The sequence below is a fragment of the Sinohyriopsis cumingii genome, chromosome 8, assembly GCF_028554795.1.
Source record: "Sinohyriopsis cumingii isolate HCF-2022 chromosome 8, ASM2855479v2, whole genome shotgun sequence".
NCBI classification, from domain to species: Eukaryota; Metazoa; Mollusca; class Bivalvia; order Unionida; family Unionidae; genus Sinohyriopsis; species Sinohyriopsis cumingii.
In genome coordinates this window covers 75,597,188-75,621,476 of record NC_142968.1, presented here as the reverse complement: position 1 = coordinate 75,621,476, position 24,289 = coordinate 75,597,188, and the positions used below count along the sequence as shown (strand labels likewise).

At 36.2% G+C, this 24,289-nt stretch overlaps 3 non-coding genes across 3 annotated transcripts; all 3 read left to right on the top strand.

Moving 5' to 3' along the window:
- Positions 1-5,235: 5,235 nt before the first annotated feature.
- On the top strand, positions 5,236-5,533 carry LOC149793856 (signal recognition particle RNA). Its single transcript, XR_016423121.1, has one exon.
- Positions 5,534-12,356: 6,823 nt separating this feature from the next.
- Positions 12,357-12,654, top strand: LOC149793855 (signal recognition particle RNA). The gene has a single exon (XR_016423086.1).
- Positions 12,655-19,457: 6,803 nt separating this feature from the next.
- LOC149793854 (signal recognition particle RNA) lies at positions 19,458-19,755 on the top strand. Its single transcript, XR_016423120.1, has one exon.
- The last annotated feature ends 4,534 nt before the right edge of the window (positions 19,756-24,289 follow it).

Below are 24,289 nucleotides of genomic sequence, written 5' to 3'. Positions count from 1 at the left end.
TTTACGAAGTGTGAAATCAGCACCTATCAGCAGCCCCTTCAGAGGTTGTGAGAGGCTCGGGACACGTTAAAATTGTGAGGTCCCAAGGCCCTGTTAATGTTGCAGTTTGTAAATGATTCGAATGTACAAATAAGCCCATATAATTTACTATATACAGAATTAAAAGACAACTAAGTACACATTGAAGTATATTTAATATTATACTAATATATATAAAAAGCGAGGATCCTTAGGGGTTGAGACCCGGGCCATATCGTCTTCTTTGCCCTCCCACCCTGACTGGGCCCGCCTACGAGTCTTCGTCTGTGAGCAAAACATCCATTGTTTTATATTGCAAATCTATGGATACGTTGCATACTCTAAGTTTCTTATTGATTTCTATATGGTCATTTGACTAAGACCGTATGGAAATTGTGATTTACTTGTGATCCGTCACAGATAGACACTTTCTTTTAGGAAATCAAACTTTGTTGGAAAGCGGGAACATATACACAGACAGACAGACAGACAGACAGACACTCATGCACAGAGCAGCATTACTCCATTGTGATTGTAGGCAAGTGTGGCCTGTATTGTATGCGTCATTGACTATGCTTAAGTTGTGTGTTTGATTCGAGTTACTTTGGCATGCATTATTGGTCACAAGCAGGTGCGCATCCAGGAAGACCGTGCGGGCGTGGGGGAGGGGAGTGGGATGAACATGTAGGCAAGGGAAGTTTTGGAATGGAATCCCTGTAGCACCTGCATTTTGAAAGTTTCCAGAGTATAATTTTAAGGATCTAAATCGCCGTTGCATTTGGTATGCATTTGGCAAACGATATGGTACCCAGGAGTCGCCTAATAAATATATAGTAAACAAAACCGACCAAAATTGTCATTTCTAATTTTGAATTTTGAGTGTGACCATCGTGAGTAACGATATATGTCATCGCGCACGAACTCCTGCCACAAATTAATGTTTGGAACAGGCACACCCTCATTCGTCCTACCTACTCTACTGTGTTGATTCCTTTCCCCCTCTCTGTCTCTGTCTCTGTTTCTTTGTCATGATTCTTTTAATGGCTAATCTTTAATATTTTGAATCATCTTATGTCTGAAGGTTGATCGTGTGTAGAAAGGTGATACTATAATATTAGTTTTTCTTCATTAATAAAAGTCTAATATAGATTTTAAATTCTACCGAATGTGAATACAAGTTCGAAACTGATACGGAAAATGTGACATGGGAAACAACTCTTACAATTAGTGTAATTTTACTGGTAGAGTTATTTTTTTTATGTTCTGGCACGTTGTTTCCCTTTATCGATTAACATAGTTAAGATCCACTTGTTTGACATTGGGGCCTCATGCAGGCCTTACGGTACTAATTCCGTTCCCATAGTGAAGCTATGCAAACACCATGATATTAAAAGTTCTAGAACTTTAAATTTCTCAGCTGGCCTGCCTATCTGTCTATACATATATTCACCCACCTAATGGCCAGTAGGTCTGCCTGTCTAGCTATACAAGTATCCACCCACCTATAGGCCAGTTGGTCTGTTTATAGAAATATCCATCCACATACAGGCCAGTTGGTCAGACTATCAGCTTCTTTGTCTGATGACCTCCCAACATCCGACCAGTCTTTCTGCCCACCTGTATTTGTGCATGTTTTTCATCCATTGTTGAACATTGTACGTGAAAATCAAACACAAGAACATCGTAAATAAAATGAAATAGTCCTACAAAGTGATCCCATTACGATGATGTAATTACGGCGTAAACATTATGCATGTCCCACCGGAACATATCACATTTGACATGGCAGTATTGACAAATTTATACATGTCCACGCGTGAACGATACTATACAGCATGTATTCTGCATTTTGGTGTCCACTGTAGCATAGTTTGATAAGATTTCTTCTCTATTCAAGATGTGTTGTATTGTATTTATTATACCCATTCAAAAGTCAATAAATGATTAAATAAATATTATATTATTTTAGATACACAGTAGAGTTGACATTTTACGACTTTTAAATTGGGACTTGAAGCTTTGTCTGATACGTAAGTATCGAGATAAACTTGATGAAAAGACGACATTGACCTTGTTCGTTGTGTTTAAAGCATTGGACAGATGCTATGGTGCCAAGGAGACGCCAAATGAAAAATATAAAGAAAAGCCACGGAAATTGTCAGTTTTAATAGCAAATCTATCATAAATTAGCATAAAGTGTCAATGTGCACGAGTGTCTAATAGCACGCTAAACACCTGGCAAATTACCGTTGGGAAATTTTCTGTGTTCCTAGTATCCGAACATAATTTCTGTAATTTTCACATATGAAACTGATGATGCGCAGAAGAAACTATTTAAATAACAACAGAACAATGGAGCTGATAAATATAGATTTAGAGCATAATTTGTATCGATTTTGACGTATTTGAAAATTAACTTATCTCTTGGTTTTGAAGTTTTGCATTCGAACGTGTATCGCAAAATGGCAGGGGTAAGGGCTCGCTGGCGATGCTGATAGGAATACGAGTGATACATACAGTGAAAATACAAAAAGATACAGTAAGGAAAAATGAAAGGATAAACCGACTATAACCATAAATTTTTCGATTGACAGTCTTCATTTCAAGGAGGTCCATGGTTGGTTGCCTTGCTTTGCCATTGTTTTCCTTTGCTGCCATTTCCTCGGTATGGCATAACCGATAATGTGGTTAAAATGCCGTTGTAAACCAACCAATATTTCTGCTTGGTAATAGGCAACGATCAAACCTGTAATCTCCAACAAGTAACCAGACCCGTCCATGCTGAGATTCTTAATATCAGCCACGGGCGGCATCTGGATGCTTTGGAAGACATCGAAGGTAAAATGTATGGGTAGCTCTTTGAGACATTAAGGGGCACTGTACGACTTTTGTGAGCATGTGTACAACTTCAGGTGACTACGATCTTTTTGGGTTCGACACTTGGCTGGCTCTGTACGACTTCTGACTGGCTCGTTATGAAGTTGCGGAGAAGCACACCAAATTATATTTCTTTTTAAAATGTAAATCTTTATGTACCCTTTTTATATTCATCTATCAAATGTACTTTGGATTTCATATATTTGAACACCAAATAGGAGAACGAATGCAGAAGCAAATACATAACAAAGAAATGTATTCGCCGTATGTTACAAGTAAGAATGCTATTATTAGTATTGATGCTGTACAATATGGGAAACAAATATTCAAGTTGTCAGTCAGAGCAAATTTCAATTGCAGAGCACACAAATACACCCACTCACACCCCCCCACACACCCACACTCCCCCCACACAAACACACACACACACAAACATGCACACACATGCACACGTGCGATTATCGGATGATATATCCATATCAATGTTATGTCATGTTCTAAACGTTAGACGATGTTGCATAGAGTCACAATGGCTAAGAAGATTAAAGATTTGCTCTATCAATATGGCCCTGGATATGTGCGGATGACATACGATGTTGGTTATGGAAAAGAAGTTGTTTTGGAGTTCACACAAATGATTAGAGAGACTGCATTTCAATGTTGGTCGGAACGTATTACTAATTCCTCAGAATGTTATTACTGTGCTCAGTATAAATCCCTACTACAATGTGAGAAATACCTCTCATGTAATATACTTTTCAATTTAAGAAAACGTTTATTGCAACTAAGATGTTCCAGGCATAAACGAATGATTGAAACAGGAAGAAGGGAATACAAATTGATAGTGCATTGAGATTTTGTGAACTGTGCATTAGAAGAAATATTTATTTAATAAGTGATGAATTTCAATTTGTTTGCGTTTGCCCAGAATATGATATTATTAGAAGACGATCTCTAAAAAATGTATATTATGTATAACCAAGCGTTACAAAATTTGTGTGGCTTTTGGTTAAGAATGATGTAATGCCGCTGTATAATTTATCACATTACCGGTAGAGATCATTTGCTAGGACAGAGGGCTCTTTATGTCCATCCGAATAAATGATGTAAATATATTACTATTCCGACCTAAGTGTAGTAATAAGTGTAGAAATAAATCAAGAATTTATATTTCCACATGCATTAAAGAAAATGCGGCGTTCCAGTTGTTTATATAAAACATAATTTTGTATTACGGGCCGGGGGCCTATATTTTTGAAATAAAGTGAATTGATTTGATACTGTTGAGTTTCAAATGAAAATAGGAAAAGCATAACTTATAAATTCCTTTCCAACAGTAAACTGTTGCAGGCAAATTGAACCTATCGAATAGGCAAATACTAGGATTTTGGCTTTCTACTTTTTCTTCTAGATTTGATCAAAATGGCAAAGATAATACCAGTGAAAATATCTCTCTTTTTCAGCTTAGTTTAAGCTCTAGTTTAAGTTTCCAAGTATTAAAATGAGGAAATAAAACTTGAAATCTGTGAATACATAACAGTGTTTATCCTGTGTAAATAATAATTAGTATTTATGCAGTTTTGAAGGACAAGAAGGTACAAACATGTCAAATGCTATTAAAGAATATTGCATACACATTGAAAAGTGATATATGAAACCCGTAATTTTATATGCAAAATCAAAATTAATATTTTCCCTTTCATTTCTGTAGAATTTTTTAATAATTAAATATCCGAAATATATATCGTAGCACTGTCAGAGAGAGAGAGAGAGAGAGAGAGAGAGAGAGAGAGAGAGAGAGAGAGAGAGAGGGAGGGAGAATTCGGAGATTTTAATATTGAAAATTAATGATTGTTTAGAACCGTTCAATAGGTGTAAATTTGGACAAATTGGTCGATGCGCTGCCTCACTGACAGATTGCAATGATATAACATCCTATGTGTGTAAATTTGTCCTGTCAGCATAATAATGTCAACAAATTCAATCGGTAACTCGTGTAATACTTCTAGTATTTGGCCACATCTTATTATTCATAAATGAAGGTGATTGGGTACGACCTGTGACAAGAGTAGCAAATCTGAGAACAGATAGTGGTTTTTGTTTGACGACAAGTTGCCTCCCTTAATGGAACATTATGAGTGCGCTCCCTTCGTCAACGAGTGACGCGTACTTCCGCCTTGTCAAATAAGACAGTATAATTTTCCAGGACATTTCGATATTTGTTGTACATTTTGAGAGTTTCTTCTAAAGCTTGAATTTTGTATCAGTTTCATAAAAGTGTATCATCCAGATTCCACTACATTTTAGAGTTATATATGCTAAGGTTGCAAATTGTTTTCGGCTGGGAGTTGTGGCGTGCTCCTGTAATCCAGCTACTTGGAGGCCGGGGTCGTTGGACGGTTTGAGGGCGGGGGCTCTGCTCCTCGGTGCTCTATGTCGATCGGGTGTCCGCGCTAAGCTCGGCATCAATATGGGTCCCTCGGGGGAGCCTAGGGGGTCCAGGTTGTCTAAGGAGGGACGTACTGGCCCAGGGTGGAAACACAGCAGGCAAAAGTCCCCGTGTCGAGCAGTAGTGGGATCGCGCCTGTGAATAGGCATCGTTGGGTAGCCCGTCCAATATAGTCGGACACGATTCTTTTTCATTTTATTTATTTTGCTATAAAATTATTCATTTTCTTTCCATCTATAGCCATTGAGGTAATTTCTTTTACTTTCTTTTACATACTCGTTCTGATTATAACCCAGTTAATGATATTGTCTTTTATTTTTAGAATTAACTGTACGTAAAGATACATTATAATCATACATAATTTTTATTTTCACGATTCTTTTCTCTTCTAAACTATTCGGTTTTTCTCTAAAACCTTGTAACCGCTAGTCACATCTTAAAGAGTCGGTATGTGTTCTACCAATAATAATAATAATAATAATTGTCATTATCATTAGTATTATTGATCATTATTCCATTGAATAGTTGGTATTATGAAATTAATTTCCAAATGAAATATATGATGTAATTAATTAATAAATTTTAACAGGAAAACATTTGTGAATCTTTCAGAGTACAATATTTCATGATGAATATCAAAATTACAGTCTGCATATGTTCTTAAAAGTTTTAATGTTTTTAATATTTTTCTTATTCTTTTTAAAATTTGATTCTATGTATAATTTGTACCCTCGCAGGTCAAGGAAATAGAGACTCTAGTTATGAAAATCATTATGAAGATAATGAAATGATACTGGCGATTGCCATTTCTGAAATACGTACGTATGTTCTTTCTTATAAGATGAGTCTAAGTGCAAGTAACAGATCCTGATGTTCCATCATATAATGCGCTGGCAGATCAATATCTATGTTGTTTGTTCTATTGATCACTCCTGACAAACTGCATGGAACCAGATCTGAGGGCGCATTATGCATACATTCTACAGAAACTGATTTGGTGAAATTCAGTAACAGCTGGGACATTCATGAAGGTATTATTGATGAATTATTTTTGTTATGAAACACTGCAAGCTTTACTGTGCAGAACATAATGTATTATTATGTCAGCTATATGAGGGAATATATTCAGTTTTGGCGGATATCTTTGAGGGAGTAATGCACTTGACAAAAATAATAGAAAACCTATTTTAAAAGTTATTCCCTTTATTTGGACAAGTATATATATATATTGAATGTATTACACGACAACCCCGCCCCCCTTTCTCTCTCTCATCATTTCTCTCCAATGGAAATTTGCCTTTCTAGGATGTTTTTTTTTGCTGTTGTTATTTTGTTAAAAAGGACATGAAATTGATATTAGTAATCCAAACATAGTTCAATTTATTTGAATATGTCACTGTATCAAATTTTCTGTTGCCGTAGGTAGTTTGTGGGATGGTTCCTTGACCCATTACTACCCATGTACAGTGTTTATTAAATAGGAGAAAAATAATTCACTTAGTATTGTAATGATATATACCAGAAAAATTGATGGAGTTAATTGAAAACAACACAGATGATCTTATTTCCGTGAGATTTGTATAACAGAATGATACTCTAGTAAGTTCTTTTGTACCACCATCACCTATTGGTTAAGATATTTGTTTTGTTCAGTTTCTCTAGTACTTCTCGCTGCATCTTGTATATCTTTTGTGTATGGATGCATGCCAAGTGCAAAGAAAGCCTATTCACAAAGTCACAGATTTATAAAGAATGTATGTTTTCGTAACGTTACGTTTACGAAGTGTGAAATCAGCACCTATCAGCAGCCCCTTCAGAGGTTGTGAGAGGCTCGGGACACGTTAAAATTGTGAGGTCCCAAGGCCCTGTTAATATTGCAGTTTGTAAATGATTCGAATGTACAAATAAGCCCATATAATTTACTATATACAGAATTAAAAGACAACTAAGTACACATTGAAGTATATTTAATATTATACTATTATATATAAAAAGCGAGGATCCTTAGGGGTTGAGACCCGGGCCATATCGTCTTCTTTGCCCTCCCACCCTGATTGGGCCCGCCTACGAGTCTTCGTCTGTGAGCAAAACATCCATTGTTTTATATTGCAAATCTATGGATACGTTGCATACTCTAAGTTTCTTATTGATTTCTATATGGTCATTTGACTAAGACCGTATAGAAATTGTGATTTACTTGTGATCCGTCACAGATAGACACTTTCGTTTAGGAAATCAAACTTTGTTGGAAAGCGGGAACATATACACAGACAGACAGACAGACAGACAGACAGACACTCATGCACAGAGCAGCATTACTCCATTGTGATTGTAGGCAAGTGTGGCCTGTATTGTATGCGTCAGTGACTATGCTTAAGTTGTGTGTTTGATTCGAGTTACTTTGGCATGCATTATTGGTCACAAGCAGGTGCGCATCCAGGAAGACCGTGCGGGCGTGGGGGAGGGGAGTGGGATGAACATGTAGGCAAGGGAAGTTTTGGAATGGAATCCCTGTAGCACCTGCATTTTGAAAGTTTCCAGAGTATAATTTTAAGGATCTAAATCGCCGTTGCATTTGGTATGCATTTGGCAAACGATATGGTACCCAGGAGTCGCCTAATAAATATATAGTAAACAAAACCGACCAAAATTGTCATTTCTAATTTTGAATTTTGAGTGTGACCATCGTGAGTAACGATATATGTCATCGCGCACGAACTCCTGCCACAAATTAATGTTTGGAACAGGCACACCCTCATTCGTCCTACCTACTCTACTGTACTGATTCCTTTCCCCCTCTCTGTCTCTGTCTCTGTTTCTTTGTCATGATTCTTTTAATGGCTAATCTTTAATATTTTGAATCATCTTATGTCTGAAGGTTGATCGTGTGTAGAAAGGTGATACTATAATATTAGTTTTTCTTCATTAATAAAAGTCTAATATAGATTTTAAATTCTACCGAATGTGAATACAAGTTCGAAACTGATACGGAAAATGTGACATGGGAAACAACTCTTACAATTAGTGTAATTTTACTGGTAGAGTTATTTTTTTTATGTTCTGGCACGTTGTTTCCCTTTATCGATTAACATAGTTAAGATCCACTTGTTTGATATTGGGGCCTCATGCAGGCCTTACGGTACTAATTCCGTTCCCATAGTGAAGCTATGCAAACACCATGATATTAAAAGTTCTTGAATTTAAAATTTCTCAGCTGGTCTGCCTATCTGTCTATTCATATATTCACCCACCTAATGGCCAGTAGGTCTGCCTGTCTAGCTATACAAGTATCCACCCACCTATAGGCCAGTTGGTCTGTTTATAGAAATATCCATCCACATACAGGCCAGTTGGTCAGACTATCAGCTTCTTTGTCTGATGACCTCCCAACATCCGACCAGTCTTTCTGCCCACCTGTATTTGTGCATGTTTTTCATCCATTGTTGAATATTGTACGTGAAAATCGAACACAAGAACATCGTAAATAAAATGAAATAGTCCTACAAAGTGATCCCATTACGATGATGTAATTACGGCGTAAACATTATGCATGTCCCACCGGAACATATCACATTTGACATGGCAGTATTGACAAATTTATACATGTCCACGCGTGAACGATACTATACAGCATGTATTCTGCATTTTAGGGTCCACTGTAGCATAGTTTGATAAGATTTCTTCTCTATTCAAGATGTGTTGTATTGTATTTATTATACTCATTCAAAAGCCAATAAATGATTAAATAAATATTTTGTTATTTTAGATCCATAGTAGAGTTGACATTTTAGGACTTTTAAATTGGGACTTGAAGCTTTGTCTGATATGTAAGTATCGAGATAAACTTGATGAAAAGACGACATTGACCTTGTTCGTTGTGTTTAAAGCATTGGACAGATGTTATGGTGCCAAGGAGACGCCAAATGAAAAATATAAAGAAAAGCCACGGAAATTGTCAGTTTTAATAGCAAATCTATCATAAATTAGCATAAAGTGTCAATGTGCACGAGTGTCTAATAGCACGCTAAACACCTGGCAAATTACCGTTGCGAAATTTTCTGTGTTCCTAGTATCCGAACATAATTTCTGTAATTTTCACATATGAAACTTATGATGCGCAGAAGAAACTATTTAAATAACAACAGAACAATGGAGCAGATTTAGAGCATAATTTGTACCGATTTTGACGTATTTGAAAATTAACTTATCTCTTGGTTTTGAAGTTTTGCATTCGAACGTGTATCACAAAATGGCAGGGGTATGGGCTCGCTGGCGATGCTGATAGGAATACGAGTGATACATACAGTGAAAATACAAAAAGATACAGTAAGGAAAAATGAAAGGATAAACCGACTATAACCATAAATTTTTCGATTGACAGTCTTCATTTCAAGGAGGTCCATGGTTGGTTGCCTTGCTTTGCCATTGTTTTCCTTTGCTGCCATTTCCTCGGTATGGCATAACCGATAATGTGGTTAAAATGCCGTTGTAAACCAACCAATATTTCTGCTTGGTAATAGGCAACGATCAAACCTGTAATCTCCAACAAGTAACCAGACCCGTCCATGCTGAGATTCTTAATATCAGCCACGGGCGGCTTCTATATGCTTTGGAAGACATCGAAGGTAAAATGTATGGGTAGCTCTTTGAGACATTAAGGGGCACTGTACGACTTTTGTGAGCATGTGTACAACTTCAGGTGACTACGATCTTTTTGGGTTCGACACATGGCTGGCTCTGTACGACTTCTGACTTTCTCGTTATGAAGTTGCGGAGAAGCACACCAAATTATATTTCTTTTTAAAATGTAAATCTTTATGTACCCTTTTTATATTCATCTATCAAATGTACTTTGGATTTCATATATTTGAACACCAAATAGGAGAACGAATGCAGAAGCAAATACATAACAAAGAAATGTATTCGCCGTATGTTACAAGTAAGAATGCTATTATCATTATTGATGCTGTAGAATATGGGAAACAAATATTCAAGTTGTCAGTCAGAGCAAATTTGAATTGTAGAGCACACAAATACACCCACTCACACCCCCCCCCACACACACCCACACTCCCCCCACACAAACACACACACACACACACACACACACACAAACATACACACACATACACACGTGCGATTATCGGATGATATATCCATATCAATGTTATGTCATGTTCTAAACGTTAGACGATGTTGCATAGAGTCACAATGGCTAAGAAGATTAAAGATTTGCTCTATCAATATGGCCCTGGATATGTGCGGATGACATACGATGTTGGTTATGGAAAAGAAGTTGTTTTGGAGTTCACACAAATGATTAGAGAGACTGCATTTCAATGTTGGTCGGAACGTATTACTAATTCCTCAGAATGTTATTACTGTGCTCAGTATAAATCCCTACTACAATGTGAGAAATACCTCTCATGTAATATACTTTTCAATTTAAGAAAACGTTTATTGCAACTAAGATGTTCCAGGCATAAACGAATAATTGAAACAGGAAGAAGGGAATACAAATTGATAGTGCATTGAGATTTTGTGAACTGTGCATTAGAAGAAATATTTATTTAATAAGTGATGAATTTCAATTTGTTTGCGTTTGCCCAGAATATGATATTATTAGAAGACGATCTCTAAAAAATGTATATTATGTATAACCAAGCGTTACAAAATTTGTGTGGCTTTTGGTTAAGAATGATGTAATGCCGCTGTATAATTTATCACATTACCGGTAGAGATCATTTGCTAGGACAGAGGGCTCTTTATGTCCATCCGAATAAATGATGTAAATATATTACTATTCCGACCTAAGTGTAGTAATAAGTGTAGAAATAAATCAAGAATTTATATTTCCACATGCATTAAAGAAAATGCGGCGTTCCAGTTGTGTATATAAAACATAATTTTGTATTACGGGCCGGGGGTCTATATTTTTGAAATAAAGTGAATTGATTTGATACTGTTGAGTTTCAAATGAAAATAGGAAAAGCATAACTTATAAATTCCTTTCCAACAGTAAACTGTTGCAGGCAAATTGAACCTATCGAATAGGCAAATACTAGGATTTTGGCTTTCTACTTTTTCTTCTAGATTTGATCAAAATGGCAAAGATAATACCAGTGAAAATATCTCTCTTTTTCAGCTTAGTTTAAGCTCTAGTTTAAGTTTCCAAGTATTAAAATGAGGAAATAAAAGTTGAAATCTGTGAATACATAACAGTGTTTATCCTGTGTAAATAATAATTAGTATTTATGCAGTTTTGAAGGACAAGAAGGTACATACATGTCAAATGCTATTAAAGAATATTGCATACACATTGAAAAGTGATATATGAAACCCGTAATTTTATATGCAAAATCAAAATTAATATTTTCCCTTTCATTTCTGTAGAATTTTGTAATAATTAAATATCCGAAATATATATCGTAGCACTGTCAAAGTGAGAGAGAGAGAGAGAGGGAGAGAGAGAGAGAGAGAGAGAGAGGGAGAATTCGGAGATTTTAATATTGAAAATTAATGATTGTTTAGAACCGTTCAATAGGTGTAAATTTGGACAAATTGGTCGATGCGCTGCCTCACTGACAGATTGCAATGATATAACATCCTATGTGTGTAAATTTGTCCTGTCAGCATAATAATGTCAACAAATTCAATCGGTAACTCGTGTAATACTTCTAGTATTTGGCCACATCTTATTATTCATAAATGAAGGTGATTGGGTACGACCTGTGACAAGAGTAGCAAATCTGAGAACAGATAGTGGTTTTTGTTTGACGACAAGTTGCCTCCCTTAATGGAACATTATGAGTGCGCTCCCTTCGTCAACGAGTGACGCGTACTTCCGCCTTGTCAAATAAGACAGTATAATTTTCCAGGACATTTCGATATTTGTTGTAAATTTTGAGAGTTTCTTCTAAAGCTTGAATTTTGTATCAGTTTCATAAAGGTGTATCATCCAGATTCCACTACATTTTAGAGTTATATATGTTAAGGTTGCAAATTGTTTTCGGCTGGGAGTTGTGGCGTGCTCCTGTAATCCAGCTATTTGGAGGCCGGGGTCGGTGGACGGTTTGAGGGCGGGGGCTCTGCTCCTCGGTGTTCTATGTCGATCGGGTGTCCGCGCTAAGCTCGGCATCAATATGGGTCCCTCGGGGGAGCCTAGGGGGTCCAGGTTGTCTAAGGAGGGACGTACTGGCCCAGGGTGGAAACACAGCAGGCAAAAGTCCCCGTGTCGAGCAGTAGTGGGATCGCGCCTGTGAATAGGCATCGTTGGGTAGCCCGTCCAATATAGTCGGACACGACTCTTTTTCATTTTATTTATTTTGCTATAAAATTATTCATTTTCTTTCCATCTATAGCCATTGAGGTAATTTCTTTTACTTTCTTTTACATACTCGTTCTGATTATAACCCAGTTAATGATATTGTCTTTTATTTTTAGAATTAACTGTACGTAAAGATACATTATAATCATACATAATTTTTATTTTCACGATTCTTTTCTCTTCTAAACTATTCGGTTTTTCTCTAAAACTTTGTAACCGCTAGTCACATCTTAAAGAGTCGGTATGTGTTCTACCAATAATAATAATAATAATAATAATTGTCATTATCATTATTATTATTGATCATTATTCCATTGAATAGTTGGTATTATGAAATTAATTTCCAAATGAAATATATGATGTAATTAATTAATAAATTTTAACAGGAAAACATTTGTGAATCTTTCAGAGTACAATATTTCATGATGAATATCAAAATTACAGTCTGCATATGCTCTTAAAAGTTTTAATGTTTTTAATATTTTTCTTATTCTTTTTAAAATTTGATTCTATGTATAATTTGTACCCTCGCAGGTCAAGGAAATAGAGACTCTAGTTATGAAAATCATTATGAAGATAATGAAATGATACTGGCGATTGCCATTTCTGAAATACGTACGTATGTTCTTTCTTATAAGATGAGTCTAAGTGCAAGTAACAGATCCTGATGTTCCATCATATAATGCGCTGGCAGATCAATATCTATGTTGTTTGTTCTATTGATCACTCCTGACAAACTGCATGGAACCAGATCTGAGGGCGCATTATGCATACATTCTACAGAAACTGATTTGGTGAAATTCAGTAACAGCTGGGACATTCATGAAGGTATTATTGATGAATTATTTTTGTTATGAAACACTGCAAGCTTTACTGTGCAGAACATAATGTATTATTATGTCAGCTATATGAGGGAATATATTCAGTTTTGGCGGATATCTTTGAGGGAGTAATGCACTTGACAAAAATAAGAGAAAACCTATTTTAAAAGTTATTCCCTTTATTTGGACAAGTATATATATATATTGAATGTATTACACGACAACCCCGCCCCCTTTCTCTCTCTCATCATTTCTCTCCAATGGAAATTTGCCTTTCTAGGATGTTTTTTTTTGCTGTTGTTATTTTGTTAAAAAGGACATGAAATTGATATTAGTAATCCAAACATAGTTCAATTTATTTGAATATGTCACTGTATCAAATTTTCTGTTGCCGTAGGTAGTTTGTGGGATGGTATCTTGACCCATGACTACCCATGTACAGTGTTTATTAAATAGGAGAAAAATAATACACTTAGTATTGTAATAATATATACCAGAAAAATTGATGGAGTTAATTGAAAACAACACAGATGATCTTATTTCCGTGAGATTTGCATAACAGAATGATACTCTAGTCAGTTCTTTTGTACCACCATCACATATTGGTTAAGATATTTGTTTTGTTCAGTTTCTCTAGTACTTCTCGCTGCATCTTGTATATCTTTTGTGTATGGATGCATGCCAAGTGCAAAGAAAGCTTATTCACAAAGTCACAGATTTATAAAGAATGTATGTTTTCGTAACGTTACGTTTACGAAGTGTGAAATCAGCACCTATCAGCAGCCCCTTCAGAGGTTGTGAGAGGCTCGGGACACGTTAAAATTGTGAGGTCCCAAGGCCCTGTTAATATTGCAGTTTGTAAATGATTCGAATGTACAAATAAGCCCATATAATTTACTATATACAGAATTAAAAGACAACTAAGTACACATTGAAGTATATTTAATATTATACTAATATATATAAAAAGCGAGGATCCTTAGGGGTTGAGACCCGGGCCATATCGTCTTCTTTGCCCTCCCACCCTGACTGGGCCCGCCTACGAGTCTTCGTCTGTGAGCAAAACATCCATTGTTTTATATTGCAAATCTATGGATACGTTGCATACTCTAAGTTTCTTATTGATTTCTATATGGTCATTTGACTAGGACCGTATGGAAATTGTGATTTACTTGTGATCCGTCACAGATAGACACTTTCTTTTAGGAAATCAAACTTTGTTGGAAAGCGGGAACATATACACAGACAGACAGACAGACAGACAGACACTCATGCACAGAGCAGCATTACTCCATTGTGATTGTAGGCAAGTGTGGCCTGTATTGTATGCGTCAGTGACTATGCTTAAGTTGTGTGTTTGATTCGAGTTACTTTGGCATGCATTATTGGTCACAAGCAGGTGCGCATCCAGGAAGACCGTGCGGGCGTGGGGGAGGGGAGTGGGATGAACATGTAGGCAAGGGAAGTTTTGGAATGGAATCCCTGTAGCACCTGCATTTTGAAAGTTTCCAGAGTATAATTTTAAGGATCTAAATCGCCGTTGCATTTGGTATGCATTTGGCAAACGATATGGTACCCAGGAGTCGCCTAATAAATATATAGTAAACAAAACCGACCAAAATTGTCATTTCTAATTTTGAATTTTGAGTGTGACCATCGTGAGTAACGATATATGTCATCGCGCACGAACTCCTGCCACAAATTAATGTTTGGAACAGGCACACCCTCATTCGTCCTACCTACTCTACTGTGTTGATTCCTTTCCCCCTCTCTGTCTCTGTCTCTGTTTCTTTGTCATGATTCTTTTAATGGCTAATCTTTAATATTTTGAATCATCTTATGTCTGAAGGTTGATCGTGTGTAGAAAGGTGATACTATAATATTAGTTTTTCTTCATTAATAAAAGTCTAATATAGATTTTAAATTCTACCGAATGTGAATACAAGTTCGAAACTGATACGGAAAATGTGACATGGGAAACAACTCTTACAATTAGTGTAATTTTACTGGTAGAGTTATTTTTTTTATGTTCTGGCACGTTGTTTCCCTTTATCGATTAACATAGTTAAGATCCACTTGTTTGACATTGGGGCCTCATGCAGGCCTTACGGTACTAATTCCGTTCCCATAGTGAAGCTATGCAAACACCATGATATTAAAAGTTCTAGAACTTTAAATTTCTCAGCTGGCCTGCCTATCTGTCTATACATATATTCACCCACCTAATGGCCAGTAGGTCTGCCTGTCTAGCTATACAAGTATCCACCCACCTATAGGCCAGTTGGTCTGTTTATAGAAATATCCATCCACATACAGGCCAGTTGGTCAGACTATCAGCTTCTTTGTCTGATGACCTCCCAACATCCGACCAGTCTTTCTGCCCACCTGTATTTGTGCATGTTTTTCATCCATTGTTGAACATTGTACGTGAAAATCAAACACAAGAACATCGTAAATAAAATGAAATAGTCCTACAAAGTGATCCCATTACGATGATGTAATTACGGCGTAAACATTATGCATGTCCCACCGGAACATATCACATTTGACATGGCAGTATTGACAAATTTATACATGTCCACGCGTGAACGATACTATACAGCATGTATTCTGCATTTTGGTGTCCACTGTAGCATAGTTTGATAAGATTTCTTCTCTATTCAAGATGTGTTGTATTGTATTTATTATACCCATTCAAAAGTCAATAAATGATTAAATAAATATTATATTATTTTAGATACACAGTAGAGTTGACATTTTACGACTTTTAAATTGGGACTTGAAGCTTTGTCTGATACGTAAGTATCGAGATAAACTTGATGAAAAGACGACATTGACCTTGTTCGTTGTGTTTAAAGCATTGGACAGATGCTATGGTGCCAAGGAGACGCCAAATGAAAAATATAAAGAAAAGCCACGGAAATTGTCAGTTTTAATAGCAAATCTATCATAAATTAGCATAAAGTGTCAATGTGCACGAGTGTCTAATAGCACGCTAAACACCTGGCAAATTACCGTTGCGAAATTTTCTGTGTTCCTAGTATCCGAACATAATTTCTGTAATTTTCACATATGAAACTGATGATGCGCAGAAGAAACTATTTAAATAACAACAGAACAATGGAGCTGATAAATATAGATTTAGAGCATAATTTGTATCGATTTTGACGTATTTGAAAATTAACTTATCTCTTGGTTTTGAAGTTTTGCATTCGAACGTGTATCGCAAAATGGCAGGGGTAAGGGCTCGCTGGCGATGCTGATAGGAATACGAGTGATACATACAGTGAAAATACAAAAAGATACAGTAAGGAAAAATGAAAGGATAAACCGACTATAACCATAAATTTTTCGATTGACAGTCTTCATTTCAAGGAGGTCCATGGTTGGTTGCCTTGCTTTGCCATTGTTTTCCTTTGCTGCCATTTCCTCGGTATGGCATAACCGATAATGTGGTTAAAATGCCGTTGTAAACCAACCAATATTTCTGCTTGGTAATAGGCAACGATCAAACCTGTAATCTCCAACAAGTAACCAGACCCGTCCATGCTGAGATTCTTAATATCAGCCACGGGCGGCATCTGGATGCTTTGGAAGACATCGAAGGTAAAATGTATGGGTAGCTCTTTGAGACATTAAGGGGCACTGTACGACTTTTGTGAGCATGTGTACAACTTCAGGTGACTACGATCTTTTTGGGTTCGACACTTGGCTGGCTCTGTACGACTTCTGACTGGCTCGTTATGAAGTTGCGGAGAAGCACACCAAATTATATTTCTTTTTAAAATGTAAATCTTTATGTACCCTTTTTATATTCATCTATCAAATGTACTTTGGATTTCATATATTTGAACACCAAATAGGAGAACGAATGCAGAAGCAAATACATAACAAAGAAATGTATTCGCCGTATGTTACAAGTAAGAATGCTATTATTAGTATTGATGCTGTACAATATGGGAAACAAATATTCAAGTTGTCAGTCAGAGCAAATTTCAATTGCAGAGCACACAAATACACCCACTCACACCCCCCCACACACCCACACTCCCCCCACACAAACACACACACACACAAACATGCACACACATGCACACGTGCGATTATCGGATGATATATCCATATCAATGTTATGTCATGTTCTAAACGTTAGACGATGTTGCATAGAGTCACAATGGCTAAGAAGATTAAAGATTTGCTCTATCAATATGGCCCTGGATATGTGCGGATGACATACGATGTTGGTTATGGAAAAGAAGTTGTTTTGGAGTTCACACAAATGATTAGAGAGACTGCATTTCAATGTTGGTCGGAACGTATTACTAATTCCTCAGAATGTTATTACTGTGCTCAGTATAAATCCCTACTACAATGTGAGAAATACCTCTCATGTAATATACTTTTCAATTTAAGAAAACGTTTATTGCAACTAAGATGTTCCAGGCATAAACGAATGATTGAAACAGGAAGAAGGGAATACAAATTGATAGTGCATTGAGATTTTGTGAACTGTGCATTAGAAGAAATATTTATTTAATAAGTGATGAATTTCAATTTGTTTGCGTTTGCCCAGAATATGATATTATTAGAAGACGATCTCTAAAAAATGTATATTATGTATAACCAAGCGTTACAAAATTTGTGTGGCTTTTGGTTAAGAATGATGTAATGCCGCTGTATAATTTATCACATTACCGGTAGAGATCATTTGCTAGGACAGAGGGCTCTTTATGTCCATCCGAATAAATGATGTAAATATATTACTATTCCGACCTAAGTGTAGTAATAAGTGTAGAAATAAATCAAGAATTTATATTTCCACATGCATTAAAGAAAATGCGGCGTTCCAGTTGTTTATATAAAACATAATTTTGTATTACGGGCCGGGGGCCTATATTTTTGAAATAAAGTGAATTGATTTGATACTGTTGAGTTTCAAATGAAAATAGGAAAAGCATAACTTATAAATTCCTTTCCAACAGTAAACTGTTGCAGGCAAATTGAACCTATCGAATAGGCAAATACTAGGATTTTGGCTTTCTACTTTTTCTTCTAGATTTGATCAAAATGGCAAAGATAATACCAGTGAAAATATCTCTCTTTTTCAGCTTAGTTTAAGCTCTAGTTTAAGTTTCCAAGTATTAAAATGAGGAAATAAAACTTGAAATCTGTGAATACATAACAGTGTTTATCCTGTGTAAATAATAATTAGTATTTATGCAGTTTTGAAGGACAAGAAGGTACAAACATGTCAAATGCTATTAAAGAATATTGCATACACATTGAAAAGTGATATATGAAACCCGTAATTTTATATGCAAAATCAAAATTAATATTTTCCCTTTCATTTCTGTAGAATTTTTTAATAATTAAATATCCGAAATATATATCGTAGCACTGTCAGAGAGAGAGAGAGAGAGAGAGAGAGAGAGAGAGGGAGGGAGAATTCGGAGATTTTAATATTGAAAATTAATGATTGTTTAGAACCGTTCAATAGGTGTAAATTTGGACAAATTGGTCGATGCGCTGCCTCACTGACAGATTGCAATGATATAACATCCTATGTGTGTAAATTTGTCCTGTCAGCATAATAATGTCAACAAATTCAATCGGTAACTCGTGTAATACTTCTAGTATTTGGCCACATCTTATTATTCATAAATGAAGGTGATTGGGTACGACCTGTGACAAGAGTAGCAAATCTGAGAACAGATAGTGGTTTTTGTTTGACGACAAGTTGCCTCCCTTAATGGAACATTATGAGTGCGCTCCCTTCGTCAACGAGTGACGCGTACTTCCGCCTTGTCAAATAAGACAGTATAATTTTCCAGGACATTTCGATATTTGTTGTACATTTTGAGAGTTTCTTCTAAAGCTTGAATTTTGTATCAGTTTCATAAAAGTGTATCATCCAGATTCCACTACATTTTAGAGTTATATATGCTAAGGTTGCAAATTGTTTTCGGCTGGGAGTTGTGGCGTGCTCCTGTAATCCAGCTACTTGGAGGCCGGGGTCGTTGGACGGTTTGAGGGCGGGGGCTCTGCTCCTCGGTGCTCTATGTCGATCGGGTGTCCGCGCTAAGCTCGGCATCAATATGGGTCCCTCGGGGGAGCCTAGGGGGTCCAGGTTGTCTAAGGAGGGACGTACTGGCCCAGGGTGGAAACACAGCAGGCAAAAGTCCCCGTGTCGAGCAGTAGTGGGATCGCGCCTGTGAATAGGCATCGTTGGGTAGCCCGTCCAATATAGTCGGACACGATTCTTTTTCATTTTATTTATTTTGCTATAAAATTATTCATTTTCTTTCCATCTATAGCCATTGAGGTAATTTCTTTTACTTTCTTTTACATACTCGTTCTGATTATAACCCAGTTAATGATATTGTCTTTTATTTTTAGAATTAACTGTACGTAAAGATACATTATAATCATACATAATTTTTATTTTCACGATTCTTTTCTCTTCTAAACTATTCGGTTTTTCTCTAAAACCTTGTAACCGCTAATCACATCTTAAAGAGTCGGTATGTGTTCTACCAATAATAATAATAATAATAATTGTCATTATCATTAGTATTATTGATCATTATTCCATTGAATAGTTGGTATTATGAAATTAATTTCCAAATGAAATATATGATGTAATTAATTAATAAATTTTAACAGGAAAACATTTGTGAATCTTTCAGAGTACAATATTTCATGATGAATATCAAAATTACAGTCTGCATATGTTCTTAAAAGTTTTAATGTTTTTAATATTTTTCTTATTCTTTTTAAAATTTGATTCTATGTATAATTTGTACCCTCGCAGGTCAAGGAAATAGAGACTCTAGTTATGAAAATCATTATGAAGATAATGAAATGATACTGGCGATTGCCATTTCTGAAATACGTACGTATGTTCTTTCTTATAAGATGAGTCTAAGTGCAAGTAACAGATCCTGATGTTCCATCATATAATGCGCTGGCAGATCAATATCTATGTTGTTTGTTCTATTGATCACTCCTGACAACTGCATGGAACCAGATCTGAGGGCGCATTATGCATACATTCTACAGAAACTGATTTGGTGAAATTCAGTAACAGCTGGGACATTCATGAAGGTATTATTGATGAATTATTTTTGTTATGAAACACTGCAAGCTTTACTGTGCAGAACATAATGTATTATTATGTCAGCTATATGAGGGAATATATTCAGTTTTGGCGGATATCTTTGAGGGAGTAATGCACTTGACAAAAATAATAGAAAACCTATTTTAAAAGTTATTCCCTTTATTTGGACAAGTATATATATATATTGAATGTATTACACGACAACCCCGCCCCCCTTTCTCTCTCTCATCATTTCTCTCCAATGGAAATTTGCCTTTCTAGGATGTTTTTTTTTGCTGTTGTTATTTTGTTAAAAAGGACATGAAATTGATATTAGTAATCCAAACATAGTTCAATTTATTTGAATATGTCACTGTATCAAATTTTCTGTTGCCGTAGGTAGTTTGTGGGATGGTTCCTTGACCCATTACTACCCATGTACAGTGTTTATTAAATAGGAGAAAAATAATTCACTTAGTATTGTAATGATATATACCAGAAAAATTGATGGAGTTAATTGAAAACAACACAGATGATCTTATTTCCGTGAGATTTGTATAACAGAATGATACTCTAGTAAGTTCTTTTGTACCACCATCACCTATTGGTTAAGATATTTGTTTTGTTCAGTTTCTCTAGTACTTCTCGCTGCATCTTGTATATCTTTTGTGTATGGATGCATGCCAAGTGCAAAGAAAGCCTATTCACAAAGTCACAGATTTATAAAGAATGTATGTTTTCGTAACGTTACGTTTACGAAGTGTGAAATCAGCACCTATCAGCAGCCCCTTCAGAGGTTGTGAGAGGCTCGGGACACGTTAAAATTGTGAGGTCCCAAGGCCCTGTTAATATTGCAGTTTGTAAATGATTCGAATGTACAAATAAGCCCATATAATTTACTATATACAGAATTAAAAGACAACTAAGTACACATTGAAGTATATTTAATATTATACTATTATATATAAAAAGCGAGGATCCTTAGGGGTTGAGACCCGGGCCATATCGTCTTCTTTGCCCTCCCACCCTGATTGGGCCCGCCTACGAGTCTTCGTCTGTGAGCAAAACATCCATTGTTTTATATTGCAAATCTATGGATACGTTGCATACTCTAAGTTTATTATTGATTTCTATATGGTCATTTGACTAAGACCGTATAGAAATTGTGATTTACTTGTGATCCGTCACAGATAGACACTTTCGTTTAGGAAATCAAACTTTGTTGGAAAGCGGGAACATATACACAGACAGACAGACAGACAGACAGACAGACACTCATGCACAGAGCAGCATTACTCCATTGTGATTGTAGGCAAGTGTGGCCTGTATTGTATGCGTCAGTGACTATGCTTAAGTTGTGTGTTTGATTCGAGTTACTTTGGCATGCATTATTGGTCACAAGCAGGTGCGCATCCAGGAAGACCGTGCGGGCGTGGGGGAGGGGAGTGGGATGAACATGTAGGCAAGGGAAGTTTTGGAATGGAATCCCTGTAGCACCTGCATTTTGAAAGTTTCCAGAGTATAATTTTAAGGATCTAAATCGCCGTTGCATTTGGTATGCATTTGGCAAACGATATGGTACCCAGGAGTCGCCTAATAAATATATAGTAAACAAAACCGACCAAAATTGTCATTTCTAATTTTGAATTTTGAGTGTGACCATCGTGAGTAACGATATATGTCATCGCGCACGAACTCCTGCCACAAATTAATGTTTGGAACAGGCACACCCTCATTCGTCCTACCTACTCTACTGTACTGATTCCTTTCCCCCTCTCTGTCTCTGTCTCTGTTTCTTTGTCATGATTCTTTTAATGGCTAATCTTTAATATTTTGAATCATCTTATGTCTGAAGGTTGATCGTGTGTAGAAAGGTGATACTATAATATTAGTTTTTCTTCATTAATAAAAGTCTAATATAGATTTTAAATTCTACCGAATGTGAATACAAGTTCGAAACTGATACGGAAAATGTGACATGGGAAACAACTCTTACAATTAGTGTAATTTTACTGGTAGAGTTATTTTTTTTATGTTCTGGCACGTTGTTTCCCTTTATCGATTAACATAGTTAAGATCCACTTGTTTGATATTGGGGCCTCATGCAGGCCTTACGGTACTAATTCCGTTCCCATAGTGAAGCTATGCAAACACCATGATATTAAAAGTTCTTGAATTTAAAATTTCTCAGCTGGTCTGCCTATCTGTCTATTCATATATTCACCCACCTAATGGCCAGTAGGTCTGCCTGTCTAGCTATACAAGTATCCACCCACCTATAGGCCAGTTGGTCTGTTTATAGAAATATCCATCCACATACAGGCCAGTTGGTCAGACTATCAGCTTCTTTGTCTGATGACCTCCCAACATCCGACCAGTCTTTCTGCCCACCTGTATTTGTGCATGTTTTTCATCCATTGTTGAATATTGTACGTGAAAATCGAACACAAGAACATCGTAAATAAAATGAAATAGTCCTACAAAGTGATCCCATTACGATGATGTAATTACGGCGTAAACATTATGCATGTCCCACCGGAACATATCACATTTGACATGGCAGTATTGACAAATTTATACATGTCCACGCGTGAACGATACTATACAGCATGTATTCTGCATTTTAGGGTCCACTGTAGCATAGTTTGATAAGATTTCTTCTCTATTCAAGATGTGTTGTATTGTATTTATTATACTCATTCAAAAGCCAATAAATGATTAAATAAATATTTTGTTATTTTAGATCCATAGTAGAGTTGACATTTTAGGACTTTTAAATTGGGACTTGAAGCTTTGTCTGATATGTAAGTATCGAGATAAACTTGATGAAAAGACGACATTGACCTTGTTCGTTGTGTTTAAAGCATTGGACAGATGTTATGGTGCCAAGGAGACGCCAAATGAAAAATATAAAGAAAAGCCACGGAAATTGTCAGTTTTAATAGCAAATCTATCATAAATTAGCATAAAGTGTCAATGTGCACGAGTGTCTAATAGCACGCTAAACACCTGGCAAATTACCGTTGCGAAATTTTCTGTGTTCCTAGTATCCGAACATAATTTCTGTAATTTTCACATATGAAACTTATGATGCGCAGAAGAAACTATTTAAATAACAACAGAACAATGGAGCAGATTTAGAGCATAATTTGTACCGATTTTGACGTATTTGAAAATTAACTTATCTCTTGGTTTTGAAGTTTTGCATTCGAACGTGTATCACAAAATGGCAGGGGTATGGGCTCGCTGGCGATGCTGATAGGAATACGAGTGATACATACAGTGAAAATACAAAAAGATACAGTAAGGAAAAATGAAAGGATAAACCGACTATAACCATAAATTTTTCGATTGACAGTCTTCATTTCAAGGAGGTCCATGGTTGGTTGCCTTGCTTTGCCATTGTTTTCCTTTGCTGCCATTTCCTCGGTATGGCATAACCGATAATGTGGTTAAAATGCCGTTGTAAACCAACCAATATTTCTGCTTGGTAATAGGCAACGATCAAACCTGTAATCTCCAACAAGTAACCAGACCCGTCCATGCTGAGATTCTTAATATCAGCCACGGGCGGCTTCTATATGCTTTGGAAGACATCGAAGGTAAAATGTATGGGTAGCTCTTTGAGACATTAAGGGGCACTGTACGACTTTTGTGAGCATGTGTACAACTTCAGGTGACTACGATCTTTTTGGGTTCGA